We start from the raw sequence: 24,803 nt of genomic DNA on the forward strand, positions 1-24,803 counted from the left end.
ATTGGGCATGTATTCTTCATTTCTGACTTCCATTTGTTCCAAGTTATTAATTTCCTTGGAAATATATTCTCTTCCTTAGTCCACTTTCTTGAACTACTACAGCCCTCTTGGTGTTGGCACACATGTCCTTTTCTATTTCAGTAGCATTTATCTACTGGACTAGTATCCAGACACCTGAACAATTAACAGAGGGACATGAGTTCAAGCCCATAATAGTGTGGAAGATATTAAATTCAAGTAATTAAATGAATTCAGAATAATCACCAATGATTGACAACCGGGATTTACACAAAAAAAACTGGTCAACCCATATTCTTTAAGGAAAGAAGTCTGCGATCCTTAATGGGTTTAGCCTAAATATAATCCAGACACAGAATGTGGTTCACCCTTAACTTGGTCTTTGCAAAGGCCTAGCAAATCATTTTATTTAGATGCGATTATTTTTTTTCCTATTGTGACCTTAATTAGATCAATTTATTTATTTTCTTTCTTCTGGAAAAAAAGACCATGGAAGTCTGCAGTCTCTAAAAACACAAAAAAGTTGGAAGAACTCAGCAGATCTCATATATATAACCAACGTTTCGAGCCTGAGCCATTCTACAAGTAAAAAGTACAGAAAGGCTGGGAACTAAGGCTGGGAGGAGTACAATCCAACAGACAAAAGGCAATAATTGGCTGTGGATAGTAAGGTGAGAGGGGGTGGCTCTGTGAATGCAGAGCTGGAGGAATGGAGAGAGGGAAAGGGAAAGAGAGAAAGAGAGAGCTAGAAGAAATGAGACATAAGGATAGGAAAGGGGAGGGATGAGGCGGGAGGTGGGATGAATGGAAACCAGAATAGTCAATGTTAATGGTATCTGGTTGGAGGGGCCCAGACAGAATATGATTCCCATTGATCTCAATGAGAACAGTATTCCTGGGTACTGATGAAGATGGTCTTACATGAAAAAATTAACTCTAAACTTATTGGAATTTAGAAGAATAAAAGATATCTGTCTGAAACATATATAAAAAAATATCTGAGGGCATTTGAAAAGGTAGATGCCGATGGAATATTTCTGTCATGCAGCAAGCTAGAACTCGGGCACAGGTTCAACAATTGCAGGCAATAATGGAGAGGAATTTATTTTTATCATGGTTGGTGTAGCAGTTAGCGCAATGCCTTAACAGCACCAGAAACTGGGACTGGGGTTCGAATCCTGCACTGTCTGTGGAGATATACATTCTCCCCATGTTTGCATGGGTTTTCTCCGAGGGCTCCAGTTTCCTCCCACCGTTCAAAAATGTACTGGGGTTGTATAAATTGGGCAGCCCGGATTCGCGGGGCAAAATAGCGTGTTACCGAGTTGTGTGACTAAATATTTAAGCAAAGGTGATCATAGATCTTTGTAATTCTCTACGGCAGAAAACTGAAAACAGTATCATGTTTTTAAAGCTGAAATTAACAGATTTTTAGTCTTTTACATTTACATATATGTATATCTTCACTGGTAAAAATGCTGGAAAAATTCATGGAAAGGGTAACAGTGAATGTTTCAGAAGCATTCATAGATTAAGTACATCATTATTCAATGCAATTCATAAATCTTTGCAATATTTCAGGTTTATTGTCAGAGTACATGCATAGCATCAAGTCTAACCCTGAGATTCATTTTCTTGCAGGCATGGCAGAATTACCACTAATTGGTAGTGCAAATAATACTGTAAACAAATAAAGTATTGTTAACAGATAATGAATGTAAACAAACTGACTGTGCAATTCAGAGAGAATTAAAAAAAGAAAATCAATAAAGTGCACAAGAGACTTTAAAGGAGTCCCTGACTGAGTTTGTCATTGAAGAGTCTGATGGTGGAGGGGGAGCAGCTGTTTATGAACCTGGTATTGAGAGTCTTGTGGCACAAATACATCGTTTCTGATGGCAGCAGCAAGAACAGAGCGTATGCTGAGTGGTGAGGGTCTTTGATGATTGCAACTCCTCTCTGATGGCAGCATTCCCTGCAGATGTACTCAATTGTGGCTGTGTCCATTACCTTTTGGAGGGCTTTATGCTCAGGGGAATTGGTGTCTCCATACCAGACCGTGATGCAGCTGGTCAGCACACTTTCCACCATACATCTGTCGACATTTGCTAGGGATTCTGGTGCATACCGAACCTCCAGAAATGTCTGAGGAAGTAGAGGTGCTGACATGATTTCTTCACAATGCCATTAGTGTGTTGGGTCCAGGAAAGATCCTCCAAGATAGTGACTCCAAAGAACTTAAATTTGCTCACCCGCTCCACCTCTGATCCCCCAATGATCAATGGATTGTAAACCTCTGGCTTTCCCTTCCTGAATTCAACAATCAGTTCCTTGGTTTTGATGATATTGAGGGTGAGGTTGTTGTTGATGCACCATTCAGCCAAGTTTTTAATCTCCATCCTGTACACTGACTCATCCCCTTCCGTTATACAATCCACTGCAGTGATATTGTCGGCAAATTTGTAGATGGTGTTATTGTCGTACTGAGCCACACAGTCAGAGTGTAAAGTGAGTAGAGCAGGGGCCTAAGAACACAGCCCTGTGGTTTTCTGGTATTGATGGGGATTGTGGATGAGATGTTCTTACCAATCTTCACTGATTGTGGTCTGGAGGTGAGGAAATCCATGATGCAATTACACAGTGGGGTGTTGAATTCCAGGTCTTGGAGTTTACTGATCAGTTTTGAGGGGATGATGGTGTTAAATGCTGAACTGTAGTCAATAAAGAACATCCTGTCCAGGTGTTACAGGGCTTTGTGTAGAGCCAGTGAGATGGCATCTACCGTTGACCTGTTTCTACGATAGGCAAACTGGAATGGATCCATGTCACCGCTCAGACAGGAGCTGATATACTTCATTACCAGCCTTTAAAAACACTTCCTCACTGTTGATGTAAATGCTGCTGGTCGATAGTCATTAAGGCAAGTGACTACCCCATCCAAATGGTGCAAATCTTGTCTGCATCTAGGAAGACCCAAGTTACATTCATTCAAGGTTTTCTAAAAAATATGATCCAAAACAAGGTATATAAACTATTCACATCATTTATACAAGTAAGAAAATAATTTTTTTTTCCCAATGGTGCAGGAAGGGTGGGACAAATTTCAATTTTCTTAAAACACCTTTTTTCATGACCTAAAACATTACTTCAGGTGTTGAATACTGCCTGTGCATTTGCTGAACAATGTTGCAGGCTGCAACTGAATTAAAAGAGGTTTAGATATGCCACATTAATCAGAGAATATAAATAAAATAAATTCTGAGTAAAAAAAAATGTTATGAAGCCAGCACAAAAAAATCTCAAATTTTATTAATGTGCTGTAGATAGAAATTTAATGAAATCATACTGATTCACTTAGGGAGTTTAAGGTTAAATCTCCTTATAGGTTACCATGGTCACATGGATTAAGTGCATCAAAATTAGTTCTGTTTGAGCATATGTAAACACTGTTTCAGGATCTGGTTTGACCATCTTCCTGTTGAAAAATTGTATTCATAGTCATGTTTGAACTGTTCATACACTACATTTCACTTTCACCTCAAATAAATGATTCCGATATATTTCACTTTCATTAAAATAATTTCATCTATCTCATTAGATTTCTCTTACATTTTCTCCATTTTTGCTTTGACACTTCACTTTACAAAATCACCGGTTTTCCACATGACCAACACACACACACAGCTTACGATCAGCTTCCCAAAACATGATTTTTTTAATCAATCAATATCAAGCTAATGATGTACTTGAATCTATTTAAAAAAAAATCCTAATCAGAGCAGCTGAATCAATGTTGCACGTTATCATATATCAACTGGATCTTGGACTTCGTGATTGAAAGATCACAGTTCGTCCATGTTGGCCTCAAACCTAAAACCCCCACTGGCACACCTCAGGTCTGCGAGCTCAACCTGCTATTGTTCGCGCTACTAACTCAAAACTGTACTGCCAGGTTCAGATCCCACAGAAACAAGTTTGCAGGTGACACAACGGTAGTTGGCCTCATCGGTAACAATGGTGAGTTGGCTTATCGAGAGGGGGTTGAAAGGCTTGTACAATGGTGCAAGGACAACAACCTGAGTCTCCATGTGGACAAGACAAAGGAGATGATTGTGGACTTCAGGAGGGTGCAGGACCACTCCCCACTTCATATGAATGGCTCCATCGTGGAGAGAGTGAGGACCACAACTTCATGGAAGTTGTACAAGAGCATAAAAACCAGGACTCCCAGGCTGGGAAACAGCTTTTCCTGCAGGTGGTGAGACTGTTGAATGATCCTAGAAACCCATATATCATTTATCTATATATATATATATATATATATATATATGTATAGATATATAAATCTATTTATTTATTTATTTTGGTTTGCTATGTTTATATGTTTGTGTGTAGGGTGTACTGTGTGACCATATGTGTGAATTATTGTCCAGAGATGCCCTGTTTCATCGTGTTTTATATGTGTAATCAAAGAACAATAAACTAGAATGTAAAATCATTAGTACAGTGATGGATGATAGATATTCCAGGCACAATATTGCTGGATATGATTTTAAGCCAGTAAAAACTGAGTGCCTCTGGTCCAGGAGAAATGTAAACTTTCAAATCTCATTCGTGGTATCGTCAGCGAATTTGTAGATGGTGTTATTGTCGTACCGAGCCACACAGTCATAGATGTACAACGAGTAGAGTAGGTGGCTAAGGACACAGCCCTGGGTGCTCTGGTACTGATCAGATTGTGGAGGACTGTTCCTTCCAATCCGTGTCGGCACAAAGGAGACATCCGCAGGCATTATGACCCACGCTAGGGTGGCCAGATGTCCGGTTTTAGGTTGAACAGTCCAGCTTTTGAGGCACTTTGTCCTCCATCAATGCTATCTGGAGCCAGACATTGTCTGCCATTTGGGGATGTAGGGGCAGAAGGGGGACATTTATCATGTTCAATGTGGTGTCCCGGGATCCATAGGCTGTGAGTGGCCATGTTTCTTCTTCCACACATGGGCTACTGCTGGCTGGCGCATGCACATTGGATTGGAGTACCGGGGACAAGAGAAAGTGACGCTAGTGTCCCTGGTACTCCAATCCAATGCACATGTGCCAGCTGGCACTAGCCCATGTGCACAAGAAGAAACATTGGCCGCTCACGGCCTACGGACCCCGGGATGCCACATTGAACATGGTAAGTGTCAACCCTCCCCCCCTCCCTGAGTGAATTTTCAAGTGGCAAATTATGACACCCCCTCCCCCCCCCCCCCCCCCATTACCCACTTGTTCTGGCACCAGCCCTTCTACCAATCCTCACTGATGGTGGTCTGGAGGTTGAGGAATTCCAGGGTCTAATTACACTGTGGTGTGTTAAGTCCCAGATCTTGGAATTTGCTGATCAATTTTGAGTGGATGATGGTGTTAAATCCCAAACCATAATCAATAAACAGCATCCTGATGAATGCATCTTTGCTGTCCACGTATTCCAGTGAGATGGTATCCACCCTAGAGATTAGGATGTGAACGTTACAGGTATTGCAAGCTTTTATTATCCATTTCTAATTGTTCCGTGAGTAGTTTTGAGTAGGGAGAATAAACTATTTCATAGGCAACTTAAGAGTTAACCACAAATACATAGACCAAACTTCCCTTCATGAAGGACATTGATGAACTAACATTTTTTTAAAATGATCAACCATGACGTTTGTTTTTTGCGTGGGTGATACTTTTTAATATTCCAGATTGATTTAATTATTTAAATAACCATTCTCCCATGAAAGAATATTAATTCATGCCTCCAGATTAATAGTTTAGGCTTTGGATAATGATCCAACAAATTAATCATCAATCAATAAAGGAGAATAACTCACTGGTGATATTTCTAGAGAAGAATCTTCACAAAAGTGAAAGCTTTTGTGAACCTTATACAATATGCTCAAACAGTGTCAATGAAAATGTTCATCATGTTCTACCAACACAATGAAAATTAACGTAACCCACATTTCTGGAGAATCGCGTGGAGGTGGATTTAGTGAATTGATGAGTGTTGCAAGATTGATATTATTTTAATTAATGAATCACAGCTCCCAGTAAATTTTCAGAATTAAATATAATTTTTCTTCCATTCCTTCAAAAACTGCAGCTGTCTTCTACCTACAAAGCTGTCTGTTCGCAGAGAATGACATCGTCTTCAAAACAATCAGATCCTGTTAATGCAAGCCTCCTCTTATGGGTAAAAGATAGTCAAAAGAAAGGTCTACCTGGAGGGGAAATGCAAGGGTACATATACCATTAATGCAGGATTCTTAACAGCATTGACGTACAAAGGGATCTGGTGATTAAATTCCATAGCTCCCAATGGCATAGGACCATAGAACACTACAGCACAGAAAACAGGTCACTCGGCCCTTCTAGTCTGTGCTGAAACATCATTCTGCTAGTCCCACTGACCTGCACCCATTCCAGACCTCCAGACCTCTCCCATCCATGTATCTATTCAATCTATTCTTAAAATAAGAGTGAACCCACATTTACCACATCAAATAGCAACTCGTTCCACACTCCGACCACTCTCTGAGTGAAGAAGGTCTTCCTCATGTTCCCCCTTAAACCTTTCCCCTTTCACCCTATAGCCATGACCTCTCGTATTTATCTCTCCTAATCTAAGTGGAAAGAGCCTATTTGCATTTACTCTGCCTATACCCCTCATTATTTTGTAAACCTCCATCAAATCTCCCCTCATTCTTCTACACTCCAAAGAATAAAGTCCTAACCTGTTTAATCTTTCCCTGAAACTCAACTCCTGAAGACCTTGGCAACATCCTAGTAAATCTTTTCTGCATTCTTTCAATCTTACTGATATTCTTTCTGTAATTTGGCCGCCACAATTGCACACAATACTCCAAATTTGGCCTCACCAATGTCTTATACAACTTAACCATAACATTCTAACTCCTATACTCAATACTTTGATTTATGAAGGCCAAAATGCCAAAAGCACTCTTTACAACCCTGTCTACCTGTGACACCACTTTCAGGGAATTATGTATCTGTATTCCCAGATCCCTTTGTTCCTCCACATTCCTCAGTGCCCTACCATTTACTGTGAACGTCCTTCCTTGGTTTGTCCTTCCAAATTGCAGCACCTCACACTTATCTGCATTAAATTCCATCTGCCATTTTATGTCCCATATTTCCAGTTGGTCCAGATCCCTCTGAAAGCTTTGAAAATCTTCCTCATTGTCCACAAAGCCTCCAATCTTAGTGTCATCAGCAAATTTGCTGACCCATTTTCCCACTTCATCATCCAGATCATTGATATAGATGATAAATAACAATGGTCCCAGCACCGATTCCTGAGGTACACCAGTAATCTCAGGCCTCCAGTCTGAGAAGCAATCATCCACTATGTTATGGACCATGGACTGACCTTTTAGACTGTAGACTATCATCATAAAGGATAGAATTCTGCTGGGAACTGAGTGACGTGGTGTAGCTGGTTGAGCTGGGCAGACAGAGTGCAGTTGGAGCGGTGGAGACCAACTGGAGAGCTGCGTGAAAGGCACATGTCTCATAAGTTAATGAAGGGTTAAAAACCACAATTTGAGAAACGACTGAAGTTAACTAAGGAAGCCTTGAAAAAGGAATTGTAACATTGCGGCAACCCAACATCAGTCATTTCTCTCTCCAACGTTCAATATGACGTCCAATTAAAAAACTGAATTTGGACATTGAGCTTTGAGATTGAATTCTGTGGACTGTGTTTCTGGACTGGCTGACCTAGGGTTTTGGGGGGGGGGGGATTTTTCTCTTTTTGAATGTTGGGCACAGACTGTAATGGTCTGGTATGTTAATGAAGATATCATTAATAGTCATTAATAAATTTAGAGTTAAAATTTAACCCTTTTGAATTGTGTCTTTTTTGTTGCTGGCTTGAGGTGTAACAACTACTACACTCTGTCTTCTCCCATTCAGCCAATTTCGAATCCAGTTTATAACCTCTCCATGGATCCCTAGAATCTGAAACTTCAGAACTAACCTCCTATGTGGGACCTTATCTAAGGCCTTACTAAAATCCATGTAGACAACATTCACAGCCTTTCCTTCATCTACTTTCTTAGTAACCTTCTTGAAAAACTCCATAAGATTCATTAAATACGACCTTCCACGCACAGAGCCATGCTGATTATCCTTAGTCAGCCCTTGGCTGTCCAAATACTTGTATGTCTGATCTCTAAGAACACCCTCCAATAACTTACTCACTACTGACATTAGGCTTACCAGCCTGTAATTTCCTGGTTTACTTTTGGAGACTTTTTTAAACATCGGAACAACATGAGCTACCCTCCAATCCTCAACTGTGGCTAAAAACATTTTAAATATTTCTGCCAGGGCCCCTGCAATTTCTACACTAGTCTCCCTTAAGGTCCAAGAGAATATCATATCAGGCCCAAGGATTTATCTACCTTTATTCACTGTAAGACAGAAAACACCACCTCCTCTTTAATCTCTATATGTTCCATGCCACTACTGCTTGTTTCCCTTCCTTCCTTTCCTGAGGAAGTTTCCTGAGGAAATACTGATGCAAAAAAACTGTTTAAGATCTCCCCCATCTTGTAAAGCTCCACACACAAGCAACCACTCTGATCTTCTAGGGGACCAATTTTGTCCCTTACTATTCTTTTACTCTTAATATACTTATAGAAACGTTCTGGGTTTACCTTTACTTTATCTGCCAAAGCAACCTCATGTCTTATTTTTTCCATAACCTTCTTTATTTTCTTACATTTTCTATACTCTTCTAGTACCCCATTTGCTCCTTGTTGCCTATACTTGCTCGACACCTCTCTCTTCCTCTTAATATCCCTTGAAAACAAAGATTCCCTATGCCTGTTAACTTTGCCTTTAATTCTGATTAGAACATTTAAACGTGGCATTCCCAAAACTTTGCCTTTGAAGTCCTTCCATTTACTGAACACACCCTTGCAGAAAAGAAATGATCCTAATCCACTTTTCCTAAATCCTTTCTCATTTTCACAAAACTGGCCTTTCTCCAATTTAGAATCTAAACTCGATGACCAGATCTATCCTTATCCATAATTAACTTAAAACTAATGACATTATGGTCACTGGACCCAAAATGTTCAACCACACATACTTTTGTTCCCTGACCTGTCTGGTTCCCTCAGAGGAGATCAAGTATTGCATCCTCTCTCATTGATACCTCTATATATTGACTTAGAAAACTTTCCTGAACTCATTTGAGAAACTCAAGCCATCCAGCCCTTTTACAGTATTGGAGTCCCAGTCAATATGTAGAAAGTTAAAATCTCCTACTATCACAACTTTCTATTGGTTACATCAGTCTGATATCTCTCTACAGATTTGCACCTCCAATTCTCTCTATTGGGCGGTCTATAATACAAACCTATCAGTGTGGTCACATCTTTCCCATTCCTCAGCTCCACCCATATGGCTTCTGTAGACAAGCCCTCTGGGCTATCCTGCCTAAGGACAGCTGTGATATTTTCCCTGACTAGCAATGCCTCTCCTCCCCCTTTCATCTCTCCCCCCCTCTATCACGTCTGAAACAATGGAACCCCGGAACATTGAGCTGCCGGTCCTGCCCCTCCTACAACCAAGTCTCACTTATAGCCATAATGTCATAACCCAGTGTGCCAATCCACAACCTAAGGCCGTCTGCCTTTCTGACAATACTCCTTGAATTGAAATAAAAACACCTGAGAACACTTCTATCATGTACAAACCTTTGATTCCTATCTATAAATGCAATCCTCACATGACCTTTATCCTCCTCCACCTTGCTATTTACTTTAACACTCTGACTCCCACCCTCCGCCAATCTAGTTTAAATCCCCTGGAGCTGCACTAGCAAACATACCCACAAGGATGTTAGTCCCCCTCCAGTTAAGGTGTAAATCATCCTGTTGGAACAGGCCCCACCTTCCCTGGAACAGAGCCCAATCGTCCAGAAACATGAAGCCCTCCCTCCTGCTCCATTTCCTTAACCACATACTTAGGTGCATTCACTTCCTGTTTCTAGCCTCAACAGCATGTTCACGTTCATCGGCAGGGCATTGAGTATAAAAGTAAGGAAGTCACGTTGCAGCTCTGCAAAAGTTACAAGAAGAATGTCAAGGCTTTGCAAAGGGGACACAAGAGATCTTCCAGGATCCTGTCTGAATCAGAATGCATAAGCTATGAGGAGGCATTGGGCAAACTCAGTTATTTTCTCTGAAGTGATGGAGACTAAGGGGAGACCTGATAGAAGTTTATCAAATTATGAGAGTTGTTGATGAGGCAGACAATAGAGAACATTTTCCCATGGTAAAAATGTCAAATACAAGAGAAGGTGTAAACAAGGTGAGGAGGAGGGGGAGTTCAAAGGAGATGCGAAGGGTAAGAGATGCTTTATATATGTAAACAGACAGTGGTAGGTGCCTTCTAGATATACACATGAATATACAGGGGATGGAGTGCTATAGATCATGTTCCAGCGGAAGATATTGATTAATGTGAGATCACGTTCATATGGGCTGAGGGGCCTGTTTCAGTGCTGTACTGTTTGATATATCAAGGACAACTGGTAGAATTTTGTAACTAAGGTCATTTTGTCCTCAACACAATTTTCCTAAAAACAAGTCACGTTCATATTAACATTATTCTGAAGAAAATTCATTGTGAACTTTGTCAAATGCTGCTTTGTTCTTGAAAATCTACCGATACTTAGGTAGGTATCAAAAAGTGCAAACTGCAGATAAGTTCTTGTTTAGAAAGGCACTCAAATCATTTGTCAGTTCCACAGTTATAATGGATAATGTCTGGGTTATAGGAAACAAATCTCCTTCTGTTCTTACTGGATATGTTGAAGATTCAAGATACTTAATTTATAAACTTACACAATAAAGCTGAATTTAATACTTGCTTTAATAACCAGATTGGCCAATTGCTCATGCACCTTTACTTACTACATTAAACTACTGGCAGCAGTTATCAAATCCTAAATTATATTTATCTTACTCATTCGCCAGATAAAAAAGTGAAATATTTAAGATGACACAGACCAGGAAGGTGACCTACAAAGCTAATTTTCCTCTATAAAAATCATGCAATACCAAATAAAGGAATATCCTGACATTTTTAGTTACTCAATCTTTTAATCTATGATTATTAGATATAAGACATAGTTTTCCAGGCATGGCCCTTGATATTGTCAAATGACCTTCTTCTATGACAAACTGCAGCACTTTTGTGTGGAATATGTGGTATCCTGGATACCATAGCAAACTCAGAAGGCATGATGACGGTGAAGTATTTTGCATCAGGCATTGCTCTCTAGGGGTGGTAAGAAGCTGAAAATAAGAACAAAATATGATTAATAGATTTCATAATTGTCATAACAAGTGAAAGATAAAATTGTAGGAAAGTAGGCAGATATGAGTGTATCACCTTTGGACCACAAAATATAGAACAAAGTGCTTTCTAAATATTAAACCAGTAGGACCAGTGAAGATTCCAAGGAGACCTGAGGGAATTCCTCTATTTAGATTACCAATATGTTGTAAACATGTAAAGAAAGTATCACAGAGTTTAAATGAATGCTGGTCTTTATATCTAAATACTAGTATTCTGCAGTTATCCAAAAGTCTGATTAGACTTTCCCTGGCATGTAGCAAGTAGTCCGAGCAGCACAAGGATGTCGAGGTCCCAGAAGAATTACCAGAGTGATATCTGGGCTCCCATGGTTCAGTTGTAATGAGAAATGACAAAACCCCTTTCATGCATCCTTTCAAAGGTTAAGCAGTGATTTGACTGAAATTTTAAAGATATAAAAGAAAATAAAGAGGGTATGCAGAAAAAAAAACATTTTTGGATAGTTGGGGTTCAAAGAACCAGGAAGTAATTAGGGCCAGACATTTCAGAAGTGAGGAGAGGGCAGGAGATTGCAGAAATTTGGGGCTCTCATTTCCAAATGCCAGGTGATGCAAGGTCAATTGGAGTAATAATCTGAGGCAATAAAGGCATGTTCATACATGGGTTGGACCAATACAAACTCAGTGGATGGTGCACCAAGTTTGAAAGGTTAAAGAGCCAACATGCACCATTTGCCATTTCATGTCTATCAGAGAAAACTCTGAAAGCCAAAGAAGGCAGCAGGTTCAGATTATTTCCCTCAGATGGATGGATCTAAGCTTGCCCCAGAACAATACTTATGCACACAAAACTCCAAGACTCCATTCACTTAGAAAATATTTGGAGTTAAATAAAATTTTTAGAATATTTGTCACCTTCACAGTTACAGAAAAATCATGTACAAATTTTCTCTAAAAATTTGACTGTCTGCTGATTTTATCTATTGCAAGAGAGAAACAGGAAAGGTGAGAGATTAAAATGAAGGTAACAAAAGTTGTCTTGTCCACAGAGTGGGGAGATCAGAGATATGGAGAGAATACCAAATTGTTCATTAAAAGAAGCTGCAAAATGGTTTTTTAAAGGTACCAGGGAGACCGTTGACACAGAAAAATGCTGTGCATTTGATGTTTTAGTCATTTTTAAAATTTCAATGTTGATTGAATCAATTACAGCATAATTCATCGATGCTGTTGTTCATATTAATGTAATATATAAAATGGCCAGGAAATTAGATCAAATCAATCAAGCAGGGCCCACATTTTTCTTCAGTTGTTCCTGAACTATCATTAATAGTTTTCTCTCACTTTCAACACACGAGCTCAGTTTCATGTTAAACAAGTGCCCACGACCCAACAACCACAATTGGTTAACGTACCACTGAAATCCTTATGAATTTCTAGGACCATGTAATCTTAAACTTCGAACTTCACACTGGTGGCTTGCCTTTGGCAAGGAATTGGTCAGTTAACAGTGTCTGTGAATTAAGATAAGAACACTGCCGGATAAGGGATAAAAACTACTGTCAATATTGGTCTACTCTGCAGTTTTTTATCATTGTTAGTTTCACATTCATCTTTTAAATTCATGTAAAATATGCTTCATTGCAGCTGTCCTGTTGATCACCGTAAAAGCTTCAGAAAAGTTTTTGTTCCTTGACTGACAATACCCATTTTGGAATTCATTTGAATAACCTTGATAGGGATTTTGCTTTGACTTTTGATCCTTGCATTAATGACCAAATAGGAAAAAAGGTGCACAATGTAAACAAATAAACTGGTAATTCTGCCTGACCTGCTGGAAGAAGAATCTCAGGGTTGTATGAACTGTCATGTATGTACTCAGATAATAAATCTGAAATCTGAAATGGCCACATTTGAGTAAATCAAAAAGCTGGAAATCTCACAGACCATGGAGGTCTAGAGGCTGGAGAACAGAAACATGGGTCCTTTGTTTCAAGACCTCTGTTTCAACCCTTCTGTTTCGACCGCTCTCTTTTGACATATCTGTTTCAATCCCTCTATTATCTGTTTTGACCCTTCTGTTTTGACCCCTCTATTTCAACCCCTCTATAAGCCCATTTACATAGAAGTCTCAAGCCAACTTTCCTCTAGCTTTTGAACATTTCACTTACCTGCATGAACGCAGAAAAGGTGGATTGACGGATCCATTTTGTTCCGTGTTTCCTCCACCAAGGAACCTAGTGTCAGAAATAACTGACAACCGCTGAAAACTGTGAAAGAGGATGGCTGATGATGTCACGACTACATCCACAAACTCAGCAGTTAATCCACTGCAATCCCTGGAACGAACTGGTTGTTGCGAGCAAAGCATGTCTACAAACTGGGGTCATTGCATTCATACCTGCTGTTCAGTCTCCATTATTGTGTTCAGAGTGATTTCACTTCCTGGCGCCTATGTTCTACATAACAGCAGAAGGTGGCGCTGCTGTGCTTCACGTCCCACCCCTTCTGCCCTGGGAAGCCGGCTTGCTATGTAAAAGGTCTCAGCAAACTACTTGCCTAATCTATGTAGAAGTGGAATCAGAAAGATGGATTCAGATTGGGCAATAAGGCGGCTTCTCTATATAAAAAACCCTAATGTCAACCACCAACAACCCATTCCCCCACCTCTTGATTCTACTACTTATCTGCATATTAGAGAAAGTTAACATTAAACAATTATTCTACCAACCCCTCGCAGATTTGGGATATAAAGCTGCTCTAAATTTTAAGTGAAAAATGGTGAAAATACTCAGCAGAAGTCTAATCAATCTGGTTTGAGGAAAACAAAATCATTGTGCTGGATCATTAACTTCACTTCTTTATCACTGTTGTTTGCCCTGGTTCTGTTCAAGTTAAAGCAGTTGCTAAAGGAAAGCCCCAAAATAGGGGTGCATAAACCGAGATTAAGATGGGAAGTGGTTTTAAACACAAATAAATGAGAAAGACTGGATGAAATTATGTAAGAATAATATGTTAAAAATTACAAATGTTGGGTATAGGTTAGCTCAATATAATTTTTTGCATCAGTTATATTTGACTCCACAAAAACTAGACAGATTTAATCCTGCATTATCAGATTTATGTTTTAGGTGTGGACATGAGATTGGATCTTGGCAATGTCTTAAAGTTATATATTTCTGGTTGGAAGTTGGTAACTTTTTGGAACAAATTACGGGAGTCAAGTTCCCACAGGATCCTATGTTATTTTTATTGAATAACATTAAGGTTATAAGACTTAAATTAAAATTAAATATGTATCAAATTGAATTTGTACAAATTGCCTTAGCAGTTTCTCAGAAATGTATAGCAATATCATGGAATTCAGATACAGATTTAGGTATGGAAAGATGGCACGCAGAACTCCATAGCTGTATACCACTTGAGAAGATTCCTTACATCTTACGAAACAAATATCCTGTATTTTGGAAAATTTGGCGCTCATATTGAAAAAATGTGGGCTTGTATGTTTAATTGGCTCTCTGAAGACCTCATCACTTCGTAACCTATATTAAACTTTATGATATAAGCGCTCTATCCCCAGGCATTCTCAGATCCTTCTTTCTCGATTTTCTTTTTTCTTTCTAGGGGTTTGGGGTGAGGGGAGATTGGAGGGTAGAAGGGGTTTGAAACTTTTGAAATGAATGTAACGTAATTATTATTGTGATTTAAAATTTGTAAATAATTTTTTTTAAAGTTGAAGTTCAACCTGCTGTGACCAACCCTGAATGTGCTGAGAATATCTTGCATGTTTTTTCTTTACAGTTACAGTTCATCCAGTATTAACACTGAAAATAAATTATGCAGCATTTTCAGCTTTATATCCAACTGTACAATACGCAGTGGAAATGAGATTCTGATAAGAAAAATCACTTCCTCCTTCCTCATGCATCTACTCTCAGATGTATTTACAATGTATGATTGGATCACCTTGGTTTTGGAATACTAAAACATTTTGGTTGACCAAAGTTGCAGAACATTATGCTGGTTTTTGAAATATTAAAATTTACCTCAAAGGGATTCAATTTGACTGTAAAATGTGTCATTTCTCAAGATCCTTTACGCACTTCATGCAAGGACTGGAATAATATTTTGTATTTCTTGAAGTTGGGGCTAACAACCCATTGGTCCGACTGCCCAATGATCCTCAGTGCATCATGCCACCATCTATCAGCTAGCTTCTCTATGAATTCTCTAGGACGGATTTAGTTGGTCTACATACAAATCATGTTGTGGAGATACAAGTTATCAATGGAATGATGTGATGAGATCCTGAGCACAGCTTTCAGTATCACACCACACGAGGTCACCTGCAGGTTGAGCGAGCATTGTAGACTTCGTGTGGACTCACATTGCACACAGAAACTGGCCAAAGTGACTAAGCTGAACACATCCTCTCTTTATCTTCAAACAGCATCTATTAGGAAGGTTGGAAATTATTTTGGGGTTCCCTATTACTCTGGAATGAGGCAAATATACAAGTGTTCAGAATAATTTCCTGATCCTTCTAGGTATCAACATGTCATAGTGAACATGAAAATAATACTTCTATTCAGAATAACTATTTTGTATATATGGGATTATGGTCAGAACATACCTGTAAGTGAACAGCAGCTGGCAGCAAGCCATCATCGTTCTGTCTCATTTCTCATTATTTTTATTAAATTACAAACATGAGTCCTACTTTAGAAACAAGTGATCACAAATGACATAGGCATAGTTTATGGAGAAAAGAGTAACTTAGCAACAGTAGGTTGATGTAATTGCATGACTTGTGTGTGTCAGAGCAAGAATTTGAGGGAATTGTTGCCTCACTAAACTGAAATTTAAAAAAATGAACTCTCTCTTAGACCCACCGCAAAGCAAGCTGAGTAATCCTGACTGAAGAATGGCTCAATTTTAAAGAAAAGTTCAAATTTTAACTAGTTGTTAGGCTGATCTATATAAAATTTAGTAAATGCACAACTTTTTTAATTCATCGAGGTTTGGTTTGATTTCGAAACGAAGACACTGAAATTCATCAGCCCTGCTCTGTCTGCAAAAGGCATTGGTGCTGAAACACTAAAACACCTCATGCCTTCACTCTAAATTGAAGGATTCTATAGCAGAATGGTAGACAGAAGGATTCTCTTCTTCATGCAATTAAACCAACCTACTGAATGAGATCATATTCTTTCAAATACTTACATAGTTTTCAATTATGCATCAGCAAAATTTCAAAGCCTAATATTGATTTTATTCCATTATTGGTGCTGAGGCAAATAATGTTCCCACAATCCCCACATATAGCAGGACACTCTCTAAAATGCTGTCATTTTTGTTAGCAATTCCCTCACGTTCCCAACTCAGTAGTCAGTAGAAGACATTTTTCAATGCATTATATAGATTATCATAATTTTGAGCCAAACCCTGCATTATCTTGACTTCATATAATCTCGTGAACAGTTCTATCATTTTACCTCCTCATCTTCACAGCCCTCATGAAAATTTCAGATTCCGATTTCCGACTTATTGTCAGAGCACATACATGACATCACATACAACCCTGAGATTCCTTTATCTGTGGGCCAGGCAAAATTACCACTTATTGGTAGTGCAAAAACAAACTGTGCACAGCATATACGTGTAAACAAATAAAGAACTATAAACAGATAACAAATGTAAACAAACTGACTGTGCAAGACAAAGAAAGTTGTAAACATCAATAAAGTGCACAAGTAAGAGTCCATAAATGAGTCCCTGATTGAGTTTGTGGTTGGAGCGGGAGCAGCTGTTCCTGAACCTGGTGGTGCGAGTCTTGTGGCACCCATACCTCTTTCTTGATGGTAGCAGCGAGAACAGAACGTGTGCTGGATGGTGTGGATCCTTGATAATTGCTGCTGCTCTCCAACAGCAGTGTTCCCTGTAGATGTTCTTGTTGGTGGAGAAGGTTTTGCTTGTGATGTCCTGGGCTGTATCCACTATCTTTTTCAGGACTTTACACTCAGGGTTATTGGTGTCCCCATGTCAGACCCTGATGCAGCCGGCCAGCACACTTTCTACCACACCTCTGTAGAAATTTGCCAGGGCTTCTGATGTCATACCAAACCTCTGCCAACTCCTGAGGAAGCGGAGGCGCTGACGTGCTTTCTTCACGATGCCATTTGTGTGTTGGGTCCAGGAAAGATCTTCCAAGATAGTGACTCCAAAGAACTTAAATTTGCTCACCCTCTCCACCTCTGATCTCCCAATGATCACGGGATTGTAAACCTCTGGCTTTCTCTTCCTGAATTCAACAATCAGTTCTTTAATCGACATTGAGTGCAAGCTTGTTGTTGGTGCCCAATTCAGCCAAATTTTCCATCTCCCTCCTGTATACTGACTCATCGCCTCTTTTATACAACCCACTACCATGGATTCATCGGCGAATTTGTAGTTGGTGTTATTGTTGTACCAAGCCACACAGTCATAAATGTAAAGTAAGTGAGCAGGGGGCTAAGAACTTTGCCCTGTGGTGCTCTGGTACCGATTGAGATTGTGGAGGAGATGTTCTTACCAATCTTCACTCTGGAGGTGAGGAAAGCCATGTTCCAATTAAAAAATGAATATTGAGTCCCAGATCTTGGAGTTTGCTGATGAGTTTTGAGGGGATGATGGTGTTAAATGCCAAATTGTAGTCGATAAAGAGCATCCTGATGTATGCATCTTTATTCTCCAGGTGATCCAGGGCTTTGTGTAAAGCCAAAGAGACGGCATCCGCCATAGACCTGTTTCTACGATAGGTGAACAGGAACGGATCCATGTCACCGCTCAGACAGGACTTGATATGCGACATCGACAGCCTTTCAAAACACTTCATCTCTGTGGATGTAAGTGCTACTGGAAAATAGCTTTAGTTATACTCACCACTTCTCAGTGTTTTAATAAACATGTCAATAGTCTAGCCTTGTCTTAGCTTTAATGAGGCAAGCTCCACCATCATGGATGTCAGGTTTCATCGATTAAATTAATTCCAAATTATATCAATATTGTATAAGACAAAGTAATCTGACAACATTCTTGCTAAGACACTGAAGTCTTGTGCTCCAAAACTAGCTGAACCAGTGACCAAAGGAATAGCAGTAATGAGATTGGCACCTATTCAACAAAGCATTTCCCTGACCAATGTTGTCCTGTCTTCAAAAAGGGAATCCATTCAATTTGTCCAATCAATGGCTCATCATTTTACACTTATCAACAGCTAAATGAGTGAAGTCATTAACAGTGCTGTCAGGCAAGATTTATTTACTGATCTTTGATTCAAATTTGTTTAACTACTACGTTCAAGTCCAGAGCTCATTGCATAGTTGGCTCAGACAACGAACAGAGAGATAATTTGCACAGGTGTGGTGATAACTGAACTTGACCCAATGACACAATTTGACCAGATGTAAAACAAAGGAACCTCAGTGAGATGGTGATCAATATGGACCATGTGGGGATATTTCCATGGGTTGCAGTCATAACAAACATAAAGGAGGTTATTGAGGTTACAGGGCTTTGATGTAGGCTCCTTGGCCTCAGTCTCAAGACCGTCACCTCAGTTAATCTATCATTGGTTGCTTCATTAATGGCCCTCCTTTTATCATAAGATTACAGCACAGTTGACTTACAGGTTGGTGCAGCGCCAGCCATTCAGACTGGGGTTCAAATCCTGCGCTGTCTGTAAGGACATTGTACGTTCTCCCTGTGTCTGAATGGGTTTTTCCCGGGGTCTCTGATTTCCTCTCATTCTTCAAACAGGGCTGTAAATTGGTTGGCACAGCCTCGTGGGCTGAAATGGCCTGTTACCGTGCTGTTTGTCTAAATTTAAAACTTAAAAAAAAGGGACTGCTTGTTAATGATTCGGTAGCATTCAGTTTCAAGCACAATTCTTCAAAGAGTGAACCAGCTCACCCCTCACAGCAAATCCGGAGCTGGGCTGATATGTGATCCAAATTTTACTTGGCACTTCCATATCAGTCAAGTGTTTGACCATCGACATAAAAGGGAGAACTGAGCCAATTCTTAATTACATAAAACACCATACCATTGTGGAACCCACCACCAGGAGCATGGCGTTCAGTACTGGCCAGAAAATTAACTGAACAAGACATGCAAGTTGTGTATCTCGAGGAACAAGTCAAAGATGGGCATTTTGCAGAGAATGTCTCAACTGCTGACTCCCAACGCGATCCTACTTGCTATGAGGTGAAAGCAGACATGATGAAACATTCTTCATTGACTCGACACAGTTCAGCCTGCTTGATCAACATCCATCACCTTAAACATTCACCCACAGCCGACAGTGTAAGCGGTAGTTCTCTGCACGAATTATATGATGTTGTTCAGCAAATCGTCATGACCTTCTCAGCAGCATTTTTCAGCCTGTGACCTCTACCACCTCAAAAGAAAAAAAAACACAGAAAGCACATGGAACGTCATCACCTTTTATTTCGCCTTTGTCTCACACATCATTCTGATATCGAAATACTTCAATGCTCCTTTATTGTTGCGAGGTCAAAAGCCTGGAACGCCCTAGCGTAATGGATTTGTGCAAGTACTTTCACCACAGCAATTGTGTCAATCCAGCAAAGACTCTTCATAGCATCTTCTTGAGGCAATTATAGATGACTAAAAAAGACTGGTCTTGCCATGGCCATTACATCCCCATGAATGAATGGTAATCTTTTTAAATAATCTTTGTGGGAAATTTAATGTTGTCTTTTAATATATACCTAAAACAAATTAATTTAGCTGAACAGATTTGGTACATTGAAAAAGACTTTGAAATATTGAGTAATTGATTGAGTAATTGAGTAATTGAGTAATTTCTCAATTCATGCGAGTCACATGGAATAAAGCAGGAAGCCTATCATTCATAAGGTGCTCACCCACTGAATTTCAGGATCTTTTCTGTTTACCAGAGGGAGGGAAAATATATTGTGGTACTGTAGCTTTTGCACATTTTCCTAAGCTCTCGCATCAATGCAAATATTAGAAAACAAATAAACAAAAGGTGAATGTGTCAAAAGTTTTTTTTAAACACCCATTTATGTGTCAACTAAAAGCAAGTACATTAATTACATTTTCCTACAAAGCTGGGATGAAAGGGGCCTGTGCATGATCTTAAAGTACATTACACCTTGCTGAACTACTTACAACCTTAGAAAGGGTGCTTAAGATTTTGCAGTTTTCCACTCTCTTTAGAAGTAGAAAGGAAAAAGATAACAGTCAGGATAAATACACAGCAGCTGTAGAGCAAATTTTCCAACCATTCATACAGACTGGTGCTCCACCTAGTGCTTTGTCCATCTGCTGTAAAAATTAAAGTTGCATGGTTTCTGGCCGTCATGTCTTAGCATAAATAACACAGCCTCAGAGGTGGAAGAAATTGGAGACTGGTTAAAACATTTTGTTGAAATTGCACAAAGCAATGTTTGGTAAGGTGCAAAAGAAAATGGCACATGTTGAATCAATTTCAAGGCTAGTGTGGGTGAGGATATTAAAGATTCAAGGGAATATGGATAACCTGAGTGAATATTCCACATGATGGCAGATGGAATCCAATATGGATAAATGTGAGTTCATTCAATTCTGCATTTTAATCTATGTTTAAAAGATCTTGGGTGTCCTTGGGCACGGATCACTTATCTAACATTCAAGCACAGCAGAAAATTAGGAAGGTAAATTGTAGCCTCTCTTGCAAGATGATTTGAGAAAAAGCAAAATATCTTACTAAAATTATACAGAACTGGTTGGAGTGAAACACAGAAATGCTGGAGAAACTCAGCAGGTTTTGCAGTGTCCACTGGAGGTAAAGAGATAGAACCAATGTTTTGGGCCTGAGCTCTTGCTGGAGCATTTTTACCATTTTGGTATGTCTTAGTAAAAAAGGAGTGGAAGGAGTGCAGCAAAGATCCACTTGGCTAGTTCTTGGGATGGTGGGTCTTGCATGAACTTATCTATAAGTGTGTAAAAGAATAACCTCAGTGAAATGTAGAGAATTCTTAGATAATTCGATAGTATGAAATATGAGCAGGCTGTTTCTCCTAGCTTATGTTTCAAAATACAGGGTAAGAATATTTAGAAATGAAATAAGGATAAATTTCTTCACTTGGGTGTTGATCGTTGATCCTTGGAATTCTCTACCCTGGAAAACTGACTGTATTTCTCAGTCAGATATTGCATTCAAAACACTGATCAAAGGATATGGGAACAGAACAGGAAAATGGCAGGAAAGGCAGAAGGTTAACCATTATCTGATTGAATGGCATAGCAGAAAAGAGAGTCCAAATGGGCCTAGTCCAGCTCTACTCCTAACAGTAGGTTGCAATGATGAATCACAGCTAATGAATGCATTTTATAAAAATGGGGCATATATTGCAAATAATCTACACATGATCATTAAAATATCTTTTCAATTTCAAATGTATCAGTCCTGCTGAGTCTTTCAAGCATTTGCTGTTTTGTGTTCATTTACTCTCAGTGAAAGCCTAATGAGATAACTGAAAAATCATAATATCTAGTGAAAATTATTACCTTTCAGTATACTATATTACATTGAATTTATAATATATTAGAGTTTAAATGTTGTTTGGCAGTCACACACAAAAAAACTACTTTATTATTTTGTAAGTTTTATAAAGTTTTCATGGGAGAATCTCATCGAAGCGTGGAATATTGAAAGGATGAGATAGAGATATGGAGAAACACGATAAGCTACAGGCACTGTGATTGTAGTAAAAACACTGAAATTTTCGAAGAACTCAGCTGGTTTATTCTGCATCTGTAGGATCTTTTTAACAAAAATATATTTTCGACGTTTCTGGCCTGAGCCCTTCAAGGAAAAATCAGAAAATGCAGAAGCAGGATATATCAGAAAGTCTCAGAATTAAAACAATGGGGGAGGAATCCAGACCCACAAAAGGTGTTAAATGGATATGATAAGGGTCTCGGTGGAATTTATCATATCTGTGCAAAATGGGACAGGCAATGGAGAGACGACGGGGCAAGCAAGTGGATGGGAGGGATCTTATCGAAAGCCAGAGAAGTCAATGTTCATGCCGTCTGGTTAGAGGGTGCCCAGTCAGAAGATGAGGTGTTGTTCCTCCAATTATCCTCGTGGCGCCAGATGGCGGTGGAGGCACGTCACCAGAAAAGACACACATGGAGAAAATGTCTCGGACCAGAGGGCACAGGCTCGGAGTGAAAGAACAAAGCCGAGGAAAAATTTCTTCTGCCAGAGAGTGTGGCACAGACGGCTGCTGAGGCCAAGTCATTGGGTAGATTTAAAGCAGAGGTTGGGACATTCTTGATTAGTAAGGGCATCAAAGGTTGCGGAGAGAAGGCAGGAGAATAGACTTGAAAGGAAGGATGCATCTGCCATGATTGGCAGCGCTGCCGGAGTCCTGTAATGGCTGCTGCTGGTGCAGACCAATGGGGAGCGAGGAGCAGAGGTACAGCGCTCCTGGGGATCCAACCACCCAGTCAACTGTCGTAAGCTCCGCACGGGTTTTGTTAAAGGAGCCGACAGTGGTTTTATTTAAAATGCAACGACCGCGGGGGTCTGTTCCCAAGATGACGGCTCATCTGATCGGCAGCATCTACGAGGGGTTGCAAACTCCAGGAGAGCCAAGGACTGGAGCAAGGCACCAAAAATTGGGGACACCATCCCCTGTCTTAGAAGGAGAAGGAGAGGAGACAACCTCGGGGACAGTAACCATGGCGGCGGACATTGAGGGGGCTCTGAAACTGAAAGACCAATGCATGCGGCTAGCTGCTGGCAACCCAAGGTAAGGAACCCATGGAGGCTGTGAAGTGCTGGGGACTGTTGTCGGGGGACTCGCGCCGGGCTGCAGACTGCTGGAAACTGGCTAAAGGGGTTCCAAGTATCAGAACTGGGATGCGAGGATGTGCCGAAGGTGCTGAAGGATTCCTGACCATGCCAGAGGTTCAGATCTGGAGCTTGGGTAGCCAATCATTTGCACTGGACTCTATGAGGCTGCGGAGGCTCTGGAGGCGTATCTGTGAACACTCAGTGACTCTGGGGGGACTATCTTTTGCTTCTTTCTCTGACTGTAAGGGGCGCTTCAGGCAATTCCTGCCGATGTCGAATCTGTCTACCTTACAGCAGGCAAAAGCAATTTCATGTAATATGATACTGTTTTATTACAATGACACTAAATTGAATCTTGAATTCAAGAGCAGAGCAGTGTGGGTGGCTCAATTCTGCTCCTGTCTTATGGTCCTAAAGCAGGTTAACAGCATATGTGAAACACCCACCTGTTGTTCAGATAATCTGCAATAAAATTGGATGTTCCCAGAAAATACACACCAATAAGGTTTAAAACGGCAACAATAGAAAACATCAGTTACTCATACCTTTACAAAGGACTCAGGCGCCAAACGTTGGTTATGTACCTTCACTTTCTATCGGCGCTACGTCTTGCTGACTTCCTCCTTAACTTTTGTGTCGTGAATTATTGACTAATACTATTTTTTTTAACTTCTTTGAAGTATTTTAACAGTTGTTAGAAGGTAGTCAGATAGACAGGATACATTTCTCAAAAGAATCAAAAAATTTGTGCCAACAGTAGTAATCTGAAAGAAAAACAAAGTGGATTAGTTATGTGTTGGTTTGGTAAGGCTGCTAATTAGTTTTTAAAATCTCTTTCTGTATCTTGTTACAATTACAAAGTGAAATCTTGTTTGGTAGGTTGCAAGGATATTCATGTTATACCTGCTAGAATTTGAGGTGAAAGTGAGTGGGGTTATATTTCTTGAAGAGTTCAGTGAAGAAATCTGAAGATTTGGAGTTACGAGGGAAATCAGATGAGTTGAGTTTTGAATCTCAGGCCTCCTGAAAGGTGGTTGCATGCTCATTGTATTAGTGTGGGAATCATGGATTTTTGTGAAGAGTTAATTCTCTTAATTTCATGGAAATAATATTCATCAATGGAGTTGACAGTTGTACATGATTTTAGTCCTGAATCTGCTTCTACAAATAATTAACAATTCTATAAATACAGCTATAAAAATGTCACTTTTACTCCACAACCTCCTAAATTGTCAATAATTTCCGTACTGTAAATTGTTAAATGGTTATAAAACAAGGTTTTTTTTTCATACCTGGATGCAAAAAGATTGAATATTATACAAGGATTGTGTTTCAAGGGTATAAATACACATCATGAGACTATAACAGATAGGTCTAAGCTTACGATGGAGTCAGGTCAAGATCACAAATAAAATGAGGATTTAAAAGATGATTTGTCTTTGGGAATAGTTTATATAAAATGGAAGTTGCTCTGAAATGTAATTGTTGAATTCAGGAAGTACGCATGATGAGCAAGTGCTAAGACAATTAGT

At 39.6% G+C, this 24,803-nt stretch overlaps 1 protein-coding gene and 1 long non-coding RNA gene across 3 annotated transcripts in view; one reads left to right on the forward strand and one right to left on the reverse strand.

Moving 5' to 3' along the window:
- Positions 1–24,803, forward strand: part of pdyn (prodynorphin) — a 53,111-nt gene that overhangs the window by 19,607 nt on the left and 8,701 nt on the right. The window contains exon 2 of one of the 2 annotated variants that reach the window (XM_069883694.1): positions 18,133–18,283. The exons of the other annotated variant lie outside the window; for it this stretch is intronic. The gene's annotated coding sequence lies outside the window, so the exon portion shown is untranslated. The remainder of the gene's footprint in view (positions 1–18,132; positions 18,284–24,803) is intronic. 2 annotated transcript variants of the gene reach the window in all.
- Positions 11,222–16,120, reverse strand: LOC138735623 (uncharacterized). Its single transcript, XR_011339828.1, has 3 exons — positions 16,033–16,120; positions 13,568–13,960; positions 11,222–11,375 (listed from the first exon to the last, which is right to left on the reverse strand). It is a non-coding gene; the product is annotated as an uncharacterized lncRNA (long non-coding RNA).

This window comes from Narcine bancroftii, chromosome 6 (genome assembly GCF_036971445.1).
Source record: "Narcine bancroftii isolate sNarBan1 chromosome 6, sNarBan1.hap1, whole genome shotgun sequence".
In the NCBI taxonomy this organism is placed as follows: Eukaryota; Metazoa; Chordata; class Chondrichthyes; order Torpediniformes; family Narcinidae; genus Narcine; species Narcine bancroftii.